Genomic DNA, 15,671 nt, shown 5'->3' with positions numbered 1-15,671 from the left:
ATATACATATCTACGTTTGAGCAGATATCCACAAACACAGTAACAGTAAACACGGGTCTAAATATTATAATATTCACCATATATCTAGCAACAGTTCAACTGCAATGTGAAATTTATGCAACAATAGCAAACTAATATGTAAGAATTTCTTACCTTACATATTTCTTGTCTTCAAATCGCGTTCTTCTTCTTCTGATGTAAATCCAATGTAAGCCCAGGCGCGTCTAAAAGCAGACACTTGTGAAGTGTTTTGGTGTTTTGTTTTTGAGGTAGCCTAATGAGCGCGATCGCGTTCCATGTGGAGATTTGCATGTGAATATCTTTTGCGCGAGTGGGCGTGGTAAATTAAAAAATAATTAGGAAGTGTTTGAGAAGCTGGACATCTTGTTGTTTTATACAAATTACTTAAACAGAGAATATTTGTTTTCAGTTTGAATCCGATCATTTAAAAGTACACACTTAAATGTTTATAAAGGTATATGGCTCATAAATGTGTGACAAGTATTCGCTGAGTTTTGTTTCAGTTTATAGACGTGCTCAAGAAAAAAATAAGTTCACCGCGACAGAGAGGCAGAACGCACACCTTGTTTATTTTCTTTATTTTACAAAAGCGCAATGTTTTGATTTGATTGTAAGTGGACACATACAAAAGTAGAAATATCACAAATTCTTTTTTTATATTTCTTTTTTCTGTATGACCATAAATGACGGAGTAATTTAAGTTTATAGTGCTACAATGTGGAGAAAATCCAGCAAAACGCGCCGGCGCGTTTGTCAACCTCAGAGGGTTAAATAAAAACCTTGGATTGTTTTGGTTATTTTCTATTAGTTTGCAGAGGTGCTCAGCCCTGGCCGCTTTTAGGGCCTTTTTATAACGTGACAAACTGTCTTTCCAAGCGACTTAAAGACCTCTAAATCAGTTTGTTTCCATTTACGCTCTAAATTACGGGTTTCTCTCTTTAAAACATGCGTAGTATTGGTGTACCATGGTGCTTTACTTTTCTCTCTGACCTTTTTTAATCTAATGGGTGCAACAATATCCAATTTTCCAGAGAGAATGGTGCTCATAGTGCTAGTTAAAAAAAAGAATAATAATAATAAACGAGGCTCAAACATCCATTTCGTAATTGACTTTTTAAATTTTGTCAAAGAAACAACACACTAAAGCCCGTAAAGCATTGAAATAAATATTAGGGATGGTAATTTTAAGCAAAAATAATATTTGAAGATCGCTGGGTAGGCTATTACAACAAAACTTAAACATACGTTTCATATTTATGTTTAAATAATGTTATTTTTTCATCCATGTTGATTATATGAAAGCGGAAACCGTATGAGATGAGTAAGATAGGATCATAAGATGCCCAATATATCGGGAGACATATGGAGTAGGTCAGACATGATTTTGACCACTTAAGTTTTGATTTGTAGAAAGCCTTTCGTTAAAGTGAATTTTGTTTTGTATAAATTGTATCTTAATTTAATCAATGTTTCATCAACCAATTGCCTGGATTTAATAAATAAGAAGTATATAAAGCAGACAATATAATCAGGACACGGAGGCGCCGGCGCGTGAACTGGAGCTCGCCTCATAAATGAACAGAAACTCAGTGTATAGGCTATATTTGCCTCACAGACCTGAGAAATGTATATAGAAAGCTTGAAATGTCTACTTTTAAACAAAACAATTCAAAATGAAATTGGGCTACTCTCTGCTTATGTAGGCTAATTCGTATGAAGTGTGCATTTATCTCTATAGGCGGGTTCACTAAGTACTGCGAGGATGGCGAGTCAGCATCACCAACTTTGTTTGCAGCCGACACTGACAGAAATCACTAGTTTATTAATAAACAATTAAAATGTCTCATGCATAACCATTACTTTTACCGGTTCTTTGTGGCAAGCGTTATGCCTGCGCTTCGGACTGGCACCCTCTGCATTACAATCTTCTGTTACATACGAGAAACATCAAACAAAACGAAAGTGAGACGAAACTGCACTAATCTGGGGTTTTTTTGCGCTATTCGTTTGAGTTGAGCTCAGAACAGGTTTATCAGTGGGCCGATCTCAATCACAAGACACTGTTATTACACAGCGCTGGGAGATTCAGTGAGAAAGCTTTTGAATTCACCGCAGAATTAATAACATCGCAGCGAGATCTATTTGGAAGCATTCAAATTCGGCGCAGAATTCTGTTATAAACCACACGTCAGATCAAACAGTGCTGACGTGGAAACCAGGACAACCTTAAAAGCTTCCACCCAACTTGGAAAAAGAAAAGCGAATTAGAAACTCTATCGCTACATTTATTGCCAAATCACTTCCATTTGTTTAATTAATAAAATATATTGGAAGTAAATTCATTATGGATAATTATACTTTGCTTTAAAAGTACCAAGTAGTCACACAGTGGAAAAAAAAGAAAATCTGTATTTAAAAAAAGATGCATCGATAACCGTTTTATCATCGCATTGCAGCCCTCTGTATCGTAATCGAATCATGAGGTGCCTAGAGATTCCCACCCCTAATGCTCGAATCATCTCCATAATGTAGTTTAGTTCTGTTTGTTTTTCAACAGTATTTTGTTACAAAGAAAATGTCTCCGGTTGCGACTGAGACGCTGCGTTGATGCTTTAGGAACGCCCCTGCGTAATTACGTCTGAAGCACGTATGTCAACTAGTTCATTGGAAAGAACGAACGTCACGGGCGGGTGACATCATGAACAGGAAAGGATAAAAGCACATTCTGTGCAACCGGCGCTAGCTTCGAGAGCTGAAGCAAAGTCGATCACAGGGATGCAGGAAGTATGGCAGGGTGCAGCGTCTCGTTCCCTTCTCAGGGAAATAGGGTTACAGTCGTAACCTGTGACATTCCCTTTTGAGGGAACTCGCGCTGCGTCAATGACGCTTTGGGAACAAGAATACCCAATACCGCCATACTTACAATTGCCTGTATGTAAAACTGTCGGCAAACTATGTAAGAAGCACCTGAGACCCTTGGGCAGCGTCCAGGTCCAGGCTATAAAATCTCACAAATGTGAGAGGCGAGAACCAACCCGCTGCATCACAAACCTCTTGAAGGGAAACCCTATACTAAGGCCGCTTTAGAAGCCGCCATACTCCTAGTAGAATGAGCTCTGACCACCAAAGGGCACGGCTGGCCAGAGGATTCATAGGCAAGAGAGATAGCCTCAAATATACACTTGCTGATTGTCTGCTTAGAGGCTGGAAGACCCTTCTTAGGTGATCCAAAGCAGACAAACAACTGATCTGATTTTCTTCACGGGCCATCCCTGTGGACATAAGTATGACCAGGTGGTCTTGACCCAAAGATGTACCACCCACCGGGGCGTGGAAAGCCGCAATGGCCGCCACGTAGACCTTTAAGGTGGAAGGACATAAATCTGATGCAAAGCGATCTTGCAGAAACTCAAGTACTGTGTTTACAGAACAGTTAACTGGATCCCTCTGATGTAAAAACTCATACAGTAAAAACTCTCCACTTTAGTGCATATAATTTCCTCGTAGCTGGAGCTCTGGAGCTTAGGATGGTCTCAACAACCACTCAACAACTCAACATGGTGCTACTTGCAGTAGACTTATTCCGTCCTGGCGGACTCTCTCCAGAACTCCTGGGAGCAGAGCAACAGGGGGAAATGCGTACAGATGTAGCCTCGGCCACATCTGCACCATAGAATCTAGCCCCAGGGGGCTTGGTGAGTGAGGGAAAACCATAGTGGACAAAGCGTTGTGTATTGAGACGCAAACAAATCCACTTCTGCATGGCCGTAAAATTCCCATATTTGGTCCACCGCCTTGGGGTGGAGTCTCCAGTCCCCTGGCCTCAGCCCCTGCCTCGACAGGGTCTGCTCCTATATTTTGCCCCCCTGATACACTGCCCTCAGAGAGAGTATTTTCCCTAAGGACCACAGGAGGATCTGGTGCGCCAGTTTGCAGAATGGACGCGAATGCAGACCCCCCTGACGATTTATGTAAGAGACCACCGATGTATTGTCTATACGGACAAGCACATGATGGCCCCTCAGGTCTGGGAGGAAATGTCTCAACGCATTGAAGACTGCCATCATGTGCCACGTGATTTTGATCGTACGAAATGGGTTTCCCCTTAGGGAGAACCCTCTGGTCCTGAGCAACCACTGCAAGGGTCTCATGTACAGTAGGCCCAATAGTCTGTCAAACTGTTTCACAGTGTGTGACTGACCTAGTTTCAACTCTTTTGTGGCTGTGAGGATAGTAGCTACACGAACAGGAAATAGTGTGGCCCGCATCGTGACTGAATCCCATACCACACCAAGGAAAGTGGTTCTCTATGGTGGAGAAAGCACACTCTTCTGAACGAAAGCACCCGGTATTGGTATTCTTTGCCCCCGAAAGAAAACTTCAGGGACTTCCTGTGTCGAGAGAGGATGGAGACATGGAAGTAAGCGTCTTTTAGATCTATCTTGACAAAACAGTCCTCAGATCTGATTTGAGTCACGATCTGTTTGAGTGTGAGCATCTTGAACTTGAGTTTCTCGACTGCACGATTCAACAGATGAAGATCTAAAATTGGACGCATTTTTTGGTGAATATGAGTATGCACAGCTGAAGCATACTGGCAAGAAACAACCGAACTGACTTTTTTGAACCCCCCTCAGAGGGAGCGAGTCTGACGCAGCGTCGAGTTGACCCTGAGCCAAAAGCTGGAGACTGCTGCTCCCCGAGGCATCAATGGTGGCGGGGTTGGCAGAACAGTCCCCTGAGGTCCCCGAAATGGAACGGGCACCGTATACTGAGGTGAACACCGCTCCACCCCGGTTGGGGCTGTCCTCAACGGTCTAATGCACGTGGCGTCAGGACCGCTTCTGAGCCGCAGCCTTCTTAGCCATAAGAACGGTCCTCAAATCCGGCTTTGGCTTAGAAGACTTCGGCTGAGAGTGTCGGCTCGGCCGCCATGACTCTCTTTTTGTTGTGCGCGATATGAGGATCTCGGCTAGGGATGCTTACTCCCAGCATCCCCAGGGGGCTGGACCCGGCGAGGGTCCAGCCGAACACTTGTGCTGAACACTGTATTCAGCACAAACTCTGCTACAATAATATATCAGCAGCATGTATGTAAAAGTTTGTAGTTTTGAGATAATGACATTTATGCATGGTTTGTGAAAATACAAAAAATAATTCTCACTGAAATAAGGCCATGAAACCCATACTGATTATTTCTTCACAAGACTTTTGAAAATTGTATGACGTAGCCTAGAATATTCGCTGCAAAACTATGTGAAAATCACCCTGACTGCTCATTCAGATAAGACAATATATTGATTTTTTAAAAATGACGACGTGTTTTGTGTGAAAAAGCTTTATGCGGGAGCTCATTAATAAGCTTTTCACACCTGAGAAAGACAAAGAACCTCCCCTAACGGCCCTATTAGGAGCTATCAGGCCCTGTCATTCTGAGCAACAATACTGTAAATGAGGAGATTTAAAAAAGAATGGCTTTTAAAGGGGTCATGACATTGTTTTTTCTTTTCTTTTATTATGTTCCCTTAGGTGCAATTATAGTATTACTATAGTTTTTTGGACAAAAAACGTTTAAAATTGAGTGTTTTATGACCTTTTCCCACCCTGTTTCTCATGCTCTGATTCAAACAGTCTGTTTTGGGGGTGTTTCCCCTTTAAGAGTTCAGTGTTAACGCCTACTGTTATGATTGGCTAACGTCAGTCCCTATGCATCAATTGTTAACGCCCCCTTGTCAAAACGTGCAGATATTGCGGAGCTGTGTTTACCGTTACCATAGTGACGGGTGATACGGGTGATGCGTGCGAGGCGATTGCAATGATGTTTGAGTCGGAATCAGAGGAAATGAACCATCAACACAACTTGCATCAGCCCGTCCACATAGAAAGTGTGAAACTATTTTGTCAGTTTGACAGCCTACATCTTTTAATAGCCTACGGGGCATAAATATGACGGTCATGAAAAATATAAGTAGGCTAAACTAAGTAAAAACACGGTGATTATTCAGAATGAATTAAACTGCAATTAACGTTTTAAAAAAGTTTAAAGTTTTAAATAGCCTAACTTACATTACTTACAGTTTGCGTCGTCGTCGTTGAGCCCAGAATAGTCCACACTGCCTTATCTTGTACAAAAGTTTTCTGGCAAAGCCAGCCTCATACTGCGATTGTTCTCAACTGTCACTCATCCTTTAAATGTGGAGAACACACGCTTAAAACACACACTGCCTTGACTGGGACGTCCGCGAAAAATAAACTGCATCCATCTTCCCCTGACGTCTGGATCTTTCAGCAGCGTACATATTATTCAAACATGTTGTTTGTCCACAGCCAGGAACAGCACATCTGCGTGTCCTGACATCGCAATCTTCTTGTAAACAGACCCACTCGCTGCACATCGACTGAACACATGTGAAGCGCGTGACAGATGCGATGATGAAATGAGGCGTAGTTATCTTGCGCTTGAAGCGTAGTTGTCTACGCTGGAGGCGGTCATATGCAAACGACTGCTACGTCACTTCGTACCGTGACGTCACTTCATACCATGGATCCAGAACGAGCTGGATTTAGAGCTGGATTAAATAAATGATTCGTTTATAATGGGGAGGACGTCTTAAGCTATGAAACTTGCAGGACGTTTTAATGGTACAAAGACCTCTTATATACCAAAAGATCAAGGCAAATTTGGTTTCTCATGTCACGACCCCTTTAAATTGTTCGGATTTATTTACAACACAACATAATCCAAAGATACACAACAAATGCCAAAAAAGCACTTCAAAGACAGAGACCTTTGTGCCATTCCTAAAAACATTGTACATACCTTTCATTTCCAATTTTTTCACTTTACCATGTTCACGTACAGAGACTCATGTGAATGTTGAAGTCCTCAGTGGCATCTGGGCCCTGAAAAAAAAAAGTGAACATACTGATATCAAGAGAAAGGCCTGCACGATTTTGGAAATAAATATTAGATTTTTCTGGTTAAAATTGCTTTTTAAAATTCCTTTTTAAAATTCACAGAATACACACACACACACACACACACACACACACACACAAATGTTTCCAACAATATATAATGAACACCAGGTTTGTTGTGCCTTGTAGGCATAAGGTATATGCGCAGTGCCGGATAAAATAATAATAACAGTAAATAACCTATAGCAGTATAAATCTTCCAAAAGATTTCAGTAACAACTAAGCTAGAGAAAAATATATTGATTATCATGTTACTTCAAATGTTTCCATCCGTTATGATGATATGAAATGAGATAATAATAAAAACATGAAGCCGTTTGGTGCGTTTTGCTTTCATCCAAAATGATACATTCAAACGCGATCGCGCTGCAAAATATGATACTTTCAAACGCGATCGCGATCCAAAATATGATAGCCTACATTCAAACGCGATCGCTATCCAAAATATGATACATTCAAACGCGATCGCGCTCAAATATAAAACATTATGGTTACCATATACATATCTACATTTGAGCAGATATCCACAAACACAGTAACAGTAAACATGGGTCTAAATATTATAATATTCCCCATATATCTAGCAACAGTTCAACTGCAACGTGACATTTATGCAACAATAACAAACTAATATGTAAGAATTTCTTACCTTACATCTTTCTTGTCTTCAAATCGCGTTCTTCTTCTTCTGAGGTAGCCTAAATCCAATGTAAGCTCAGGCACGTCTTTCAAACTCGACGAAAAGTGAAGTGAAGTGTTTTGTTGTTGAGGTAATGAGCGAGTTCGCGTTCTGTGTGGAGATTTGCATGTGAATATCTTTTGCGCGAGTGGGCGTGGCCAAATTAACTGTAATGAGCAAGCGTTTGAGAAGCTGGACATCTTGTTGGTTTTATACAAATTACTTGAACAGAGAATATTTGTTTTCGTTTTGAATCCGATCATTTAAAAGTACACACTTAAATGTTTATAAAGGTATATGGCTCAAAAATGTGTGACAAGTATTCGCTGAGTTTTGTTTCAGTTTATAGACGTGCTCAAGAAAAAAAAGTTCACCGCGACGGAGAGGCAGAACGCACACCCTGTATATTTTCTTTATTTTACAAAAGCACAATGTTTTGATTTGATTGTAAGTGGACACATACAAAAGGAGAAATATCACAGATTCTTTTTTTATATTTCTTTTTTCTGTATGACCATAAATGACGGAGTAATTTAAGTTTATAGTGCTACAATGTGGAGAAAATCCAGCAAAACGCGGGGGCGCGTTTGCCGACCTCAGAGGGTTAAAAAATGGCGCTTCTTATGTTGTCATTCTCCTTGTAGCACGCGCAAGTGACGATTCTCTGTCTAGCTCCACCTTTTAGTACTGTTCCACTGTGCTAGGTACCCCAATGGAAGGGTACCTAAAAAGTGGTACGGTACGGTTCGGCATTTTGGTACCATTCACAACTTTTGATAGTGGAAACGCAAATAAATGCGTACCGTTCCGTACCGTACCGCTCAGTGGAAACGAGCCATTAGAAGCTGGATTGGGTCCCTTAGCCCTACAATCTAAGAAAGAAGTAAAGAGCCTAGGTGTCATTTTTTTAACCACAATGCTCCAAAAATGTGGAATTCTTACCAAGTGAAGTGAAGTGAGTTTACTAGCATTCATATTTTTAAAAGGCAGGTTAAGAGAGACAAGTAAGAGTGTTTAGAGAGGTACTGGCATGGCTTTGAGTGTTTGCTCAACTGAGCCGGATGCAAGAAACCCTATTATGAGGAAACTTTTTGGTTCTACAGCTCAATGTAAGTTGTATATATTTTGTAATTCTATGTTTATTATATTAGTAATTTATTAAGTAATTTTAATTTATAAAGCACATTTACACACAGCGCAAAACTGACCAAAGTGCTGTAAAATGAATAACTAAAAAGACAAGTAAAAAAAAAAAAAAACTCCTTGAACTGCCACCTTATCGTGGTGGAGGGGTTTGAGTACCCGAACGACCCTAGGAGCTATGTTGTCTGGGGCTATATGCCCCTGGTAGGGTCTCCTAAGGCAAATAGGTCCTAGGCGACGGGTCAGACTAAGAGCGGTTCAAAACCCTTTATGAGGACTATACACTGGCACAGCTGGGGCCCCACCCTGAAGCCAGGCCCGGGGTTGGGGCTCGTATGCGAGCGCCTGGTGGTCAGGCCTCCCCCCATGGGGTCCGGCTGGGCTCAGCCCGAAGGAGCGACGTGGGGCCGCCCTCCCGTGGACCCACCACCTGCAGGAGGGACCGTAAGGGGCCGGTGCATAGTGGATCGGGCGGCAGTCGAAGGCGGGGGCCTCGACAACCCGATCCCTGGACGCGGAATCTAGCTCTAGGGACATGGAATGTCACCTCTCTGGCGGGGAAGGAGCCTGAGATTGTGTGTGAGATTCAGAGATTCCGACTAGGGATAGTTGGGATCACCTCCACGCACGGCTTGGGCTCTGGAACCACACTCATCGAGAGAGGATGGACTCTTCACCACTCTGGAGTTGCCCATGGTGAGAGGTGGCGGGCTGGTATGGGTTTGCTTATAGCCCCCCAGCTCAGCCGCCATGTGTTGAAGTTTACCCCGGTGAACGAGAGGGTCGCGCTTCCCTGCACCTTCGGGTCGGGGATAGGTCTCTCACTGTCGTGTGCGCCTATGGGCCAAATGGCAGTGTAGAGTACCCGGACTTCTTGGAGACTGGGAGGGGTGCTGGAAAGTGCTCCGACTGGGGACTCCGTCATTCTACTGGGGGACTTCAAAGCTCACGTGGGCAGCGACAGTGACACCTGGAGGGGCGTGATTGGGAGGAACGGCCCCCCTGATCTGAACCCGATTGGTGTTCTGTTATTGGACTTCTGTGCTAGTTACAGCTTGCCCATAACAAACACCATGTTCAAGCATAAGTGTGTCCATCAGTGCACATGGCACCAGGACACCCTAGGCCGGAGGTCGACTTTGTGGTTGTTTCATCTGACCTCCAGCCGTATGTCTTGGACACTCGGGTGAAGAGAGGGGCGGAGCTGTCAACTGATCACCACCTGGTGGCGAGTTGGATCCGATGGCGGGGGAGGAAGCTGGACAGACTCGGCAGAACAAAACGTACTGTGAGGGTATGTTGGAAACTTTTGGCCGAATCCCCTGTCAGAGAGATCTTCAACTTCCACCTCCGGTGGCAATCCCCGAACCCGGTGGGGGACACCGGAAGTAAGGGAAGCCGTAAAGCTGAAGAAGGAGTCCTATCGGGCCAGGCTGGCTTGTGGGACTCCTGAGGCAGCTGACGGGTACAGAGAGGCCAAGCGGACTGCAGCCCGGGTGGTTGTGGAGGCAAAAAATCGGCCTGGGAGGAGTTCGGTGAGGCCATGGAGAAGGAAACCGGTCGGCCTCGAAGAGATTATGGCAAACCGTCCGGCGCCTCAGGAGGGGGAAGCAGTGCCCTACCAATGCTGTTTTCAGTGGAGGTGGCAGCTGTTGACCCCGACTGGGGATGTCATCGGACGGTGGAAGGAATACTTCTAGGATCTCCTCAATCCCACCGTCACGTCTTCCATTGAGGAAGCAGAGGCTGAGGGCTCAGGGGTGGACTCGTCCATCACCCAAGCTGAAGTCACTGAGGTAGTCAAGAAACTACTCGGTGGCAAGGCACCGGGGGTGGATGAGATCCACCCTGAGTACCTCAAGTCTCTGGATGTTGTGGGGCTGTCTTGGCTGACACGCCTCTGCAACATCGCGTGGCGGTCGGGGACAGTGCCTTTGGACTGGCAGAACCCCTGGCGGGGGCCCTTTGCTAAGGGCTATCCGGTCCCTGTACGACCAGAGCAGGAGCTTGGTTCGCATTGCCGACAATAAGTCAGACTTGTTCCCGGTTCGTTTTGGACTCCGGCAGGGTTGCCCTTTGCCGCTGGTTCTGTTCATAATGTTTATTGACAGAATTTCTAGGCGCAGCCAGGGGCCGGAGGGTGTCAGGTTTGGGGACCACATGATCTCATCTCTGCTCTTTGCGAATGATGTTGTCATGCTGGCCTCATCAGACCAGAACCTTCAGCAGAATCAGCCCCTCCAAATCCGAGGCCATGGTTCTCAGCCGGAAAAAGGTATTCACGAGTGAGGGAAGGCTGGAACGGGAGATTGACAGACGGATCGGTGCAGCTTCTGCAGTAATGCAGTCGATGTACCGGTCTGTTGTGGTGAAGAAAGCGGCGAAGCTCTCGATTTACCGGTCAATCTATGTTCCTACTCTCACCTATGGTCATGAGCGAAAGGACAAGATCCCGGATACAGGCGGCCGAAATGAGCTTTCTCCGCAGGGTGGCTGGGCGATCCATTAGAGATAGGGTGAGAAGCTCGGTCACTCGGGAGGAGCTCAGTGTAGAGCCGCTGCTCCTCCACATCGAGAGGGGTCAGCTGAGGTGGCTCGGGCATCTGTTCCTGATGCCTCCTGGTCGCCTTCCCGGGAAGGTGTTCCGGGCATGTCCCGACGGGAGGAGGCCCCGAGGAAGACCAAGGACACGCTGGAGGGACTATGTCTCCCGGCTGGCCTGAGAACGCCTTGGTGTCTCCCCGGAAGAGCTGGAGGAAGTGTCCAGGGAGAGGGAGGTCTGGGCATCCCTGCTTAGACTGCTGCCCCCGCGACCCGGCCCCGGATAAGCGGACGAAGATGGATGGATGGATGGACAAGTAAAAAATAAAAGGCATAGAATCAATAATCCTAATTATAGAAAACATAAATAAAAAGAAAACCTTCAATACCAGGGCACATAACACAGAAATACAAAAAACAAACAGGAGTGCCAGGTTAGGGAACAAGAAAGGCCAAAGAATAAAGATTGTGGGCCCAAGCCGGTGGCACCGCCATCCTGGTGCCTTTAGTTACACAGCGGTGAGAAGTAAGGTACACTCGTGAATGTTTATTTTAGTACACCAAAACCACACTGTAAAAGAATCGTGTAAAAGCAGTAAACCAGATTATTCCTTGTGACATTAGAAAATAAAATGGATATGAGAACGTAACCTACAACTAAATTAACGTTATCTTGCATAATTTCTAAACATTTTTATTTAGTTTTGTGATCCTGTTTATAAAACATGGCCATTTATTTTTATTTAAAGGGCTTATGTCTGCTATTGTAGGCTCATTTTGTGAATGTAAGCACCTAATTTAGACGCAAGAATTGGGTGCCGGTGCTGTGAGATGTACATGCTCGGTCAGATTCGGCTCGAAGTCGTGCATCTTCGGATGCGGAGCCGTGCGCACTAAAAAGCTGCGCACTGCACACCGCCACGCAAAATTTGGCCTTGCGCACCCAGCGCACACGACCACCCACACCGCAATGATGACATTTTTGCCGTGCACACCCTTGCGCTCGTGCGTCTGCACATAAATAAGAGATGCTTTATTTCCAGTTTTATAGCTGATTGTCTTATTTTGTTTAAATCTTACTTTACACACTTCAGGGCAGGCTGTTGCAGCTAGCTCAGGGAAGAGACTGTATGACACTAGGTGGTACAGCCTGAGACATGTACAAAAAATTGCCTTCTGCATTTTTGTTTTGCTTTTCTCTCCATTGTACCGAACTCGTACCGAACCGTGATGTCTGAACCGAGGTATGAACCGAACCGTGATTTCTGTGTACCGTTCCACCCCTAGTAGGAATTGTACTACTGAATATTTAAATAGAGCAGTGTAATTTTTATGTTAGGTTGACTACTTTATTATTATATTTTATTAAGGCTATAATGAACAGACTGCGATGTCAAGATTGCAATGCTGGAATGTGTGTGTGTGTGGGGCACGGGCGCGATTGAACAGTGGACACATAAAAAGATACTCCGTCATTTTGTTCATACAGGACATCATTCAAACTGCAAAGTGTTAACTTATATTTGTGTACAGTCGCAATAAAACACAACATTGTGCTTTTGTAAAATAAATTCAAGCAATCTGCCCCCGAAATGGCGCTAATTTTAAAATTAAACTAAAATGCTCATGGCTGCACGGGCAGTCATAACGGTGCACGTCCACCGTTCGGACAACATGTCGGTGGTGTCCTTTATAAATCACCAAGGAGGTATCAGATCCCGAAACCTTTACAGGCTGACGGAACGCCACCTGGTTTGGGCTCAGCACAATCTGCGTCGCTCAGAGCAGTGCACGTGCCAGGCCATCTGAATTTGGGACCAGACAGACTGTCCAGAAACAATATTCCGGCAGGAGAATGGTCCCTACACCCACAGACAGTCCAACTGCTGTGGAAAACTTTCGGCAGAGCAAAGATAGACCTGTTTGCGTCTCAAGAAAACGCTCACCGTCCGGAGTTTTTCTCCAAGAGCAGGGATGCGCTGGCCCACGTCTGGCCCCGCTGCCCACTCTATGCTTTTCCCCCAGTTGCGCTCCTGCTTCAGGTGTTAGAGTGAATCAGGGAAAACGGAAGCTCAGTGCTACTGTTGGCTCCGTTCTGGAAGAACTAGGCTTGGTTCCCAGTTCTGATGCAGCTGACAAGCACTGCCCCATGGCCAATACCAGTGAGGAAGGACCTCCTCTCTCAGGCCAAAGGCTCGACCTGGCATCCTCGCCCAGAGCTGTGGTCCCTACATGCGTGGGCCATCAATGGGTACCCATAGTACCCATTGACGGCCATAGCAGCCTTTACTAAACCGACGTTTGGCCAGTCACTTGGAAGAAACGATCTGGTTATTTGCTTCCTTAGAGGAGCTAAGAGTTTAAATCCTCCCAGACCTCCCTCAGTTCCCATGTGGGACCTTTCTACGGTCTTGAAGGCCATGAAAGGTGCCCCATTCGAGCCAATCCAATCAATAGATATCAAACACTTGTCTTTCAAGACAGTGTTTCTTCTGGCTCTCGCTTCAGTAAAGTGTATAGGGGACTTACAAGCGCTCTCAGTGAGCGCGACATGTATTCAGTTTGGGCCAAATGACTCGAAAGTCATACTCAAACCGAGGCACGGGTATGTTCCTAAATCCCTCAACACACCGTTTAGGGCTCAGGTGATTTCCCTGTCGGCCCTGCCGGTCTCTAACGAGGAGAAGGACACGAGCTTCCTTTGCCCGGTCAGGGCATTAAGGGCTTATGTGTCTCGCTCGACTGTCTTCAGACAGACAGAGCAGCTCTTTGTCTCGTTCAACGGACGTTCTAAGGGACTAGCTGTGTCGAAACAGAGCCTATCCAGATGGATAGTTGATGCTATAGCGCTGGCTTACACTTCTAAGGGCCTGCAGTGCCCGTTAGGTGTCAGAGCGCATTCCACAAGAGGCATGGCCTCGTCATGAGCTTGGTCTAGTGCAGGGGTGTCAAACTCAGTTCCTGGAGGGCCACACAGCCCTGCAGAGTTTAGCTTCAACCCGAATTAAACACACCTGATCAGCTAATCAAGTCCTTCAGGCTTATTTGAAGAAGCATGGTTGGAACAAAACTCTGTAGGGCTGTGGCCCTCCAGGAACTGAGTTTGACACCCCTGGTCTAGTGGGATTGCCTTGCAAGTAGTGATGCTCCGATCAGCATTTTTGGGGCCGATCACCGATTACCGATCACCAAAATCATGATCTGCCGATTGCCGATCACTGCCGATCACAGAATGGAAATATGCTAGAGTCAAGAAAATCTTGAAGAACCACCAATATTTATTTAATTGTAGTTAGAAAACAAGATAACATAAGGCTACTGTAGGCCACCTTTTCCAAATAAGGCACAGTATAATTTTTCAAAACAAAGAGGGGTCAGGCAGACTACAATGGATGTAGTTGAGGAACTAACTACATCAGATCCAAAAAATTAAATAATGACAATGACATTTGAGGTTATTAAAACAGTAAGTCCCGCCCCTCGACTGCCAAAAATAAAAGTGTTCGAGCGAGCAAAATCAGCAGGCGAGAGGAGATCAAGCGCGAGAGTGTGGGCAATTATCATGCGCGCGCGCGAGGGCAGAGATGTCATGCGCCCGCGCAGGGTTTGAATGAGCTCGCGAGTTCCCGTTTCCTCGCGCGTAGATCTGTTATCCTCTCGCGAATGTCATTTACCGCGCGCGCCAGCATCAGTTGTGCGCTCGTTTATAATTGCCATTGAATTGCCGTCATAGGAGAACTCATTTTGCCACTGTTAAGCAAGCTCTGCTCTGCTGTTGTGTTGCCGCACATGTTGCGCGAGTTATTTACGTCACGTGATCGGCTTTTTTGATCGGCGCTTTTGGGGGTTGCCGATCAAGCTATTTTTTGCCAATATTGGCCGATCATGATCGGCGGCCGATCAATCGGAGCATCACTACTTGTAAGATATATGTATGGTGGCAGGCTGGGCCTCCCCATCTACATTTATAAGGTTTTATAACCTAGAGGTTCCCGCCTTGCAGGCTAAGCTACTTTCGGCCCAGAATACTGAAACTGCTTGAGCAACGCTCACTGATCAATCATGCAACTCTATGGGCAATGTGTAAACATAATATTCATCAGTCCAGGCTGAGTTTTTTCTCCCTGGCTGTGTGGAACACTATCAATATAATTGCTCTTTATAGGATGCTATTTATTACAGGAATGATGCTATTCTAGCCCTTCTTCCTGGACTCTCTGCGAGTCCCTGATGACCATGTACTATATGAGCCCCGGGCACTTGCCCTTGGGACTTTGGTATTGGATCTCAGCATGCACAGCGTTTTACA

At 45.2% G+C, this 15,671-nt stretch overlaps 1 protein-coding gene across 1 annotated transcript in view; it reads left to right on the top strand.

The window, feature by feature from the left end:
* LOC309479756 (uncharacterized protein) overlaps positions 1 to 15,671 on the top strand; it is a 223,481-nt gene that overhangs the window by 77,043 nt on the left and 130,767 nt on the right. The gene's annotated exons all lie outside the window — the stretch shown is intronic.

The sequence above is a fragment of the Leuciscus leuciscus genome (assembly GCF_965113295.1).
Source record: "Leuciscus leuciscus genome assembly, chromosome: 1".
NCBI classification, from domain to species: domain Eukaryota; kingdom Metazoa; phylum Chordata; class Actinopteri; order Cypriniformes; family Leuciscidae; genus Leuciscus; species Leuciscus leuciscus.
Note: the sequence above shows the minus strand (reverse complement) of the source record. Positions and strands in the feature narration are given on the sequence as shown.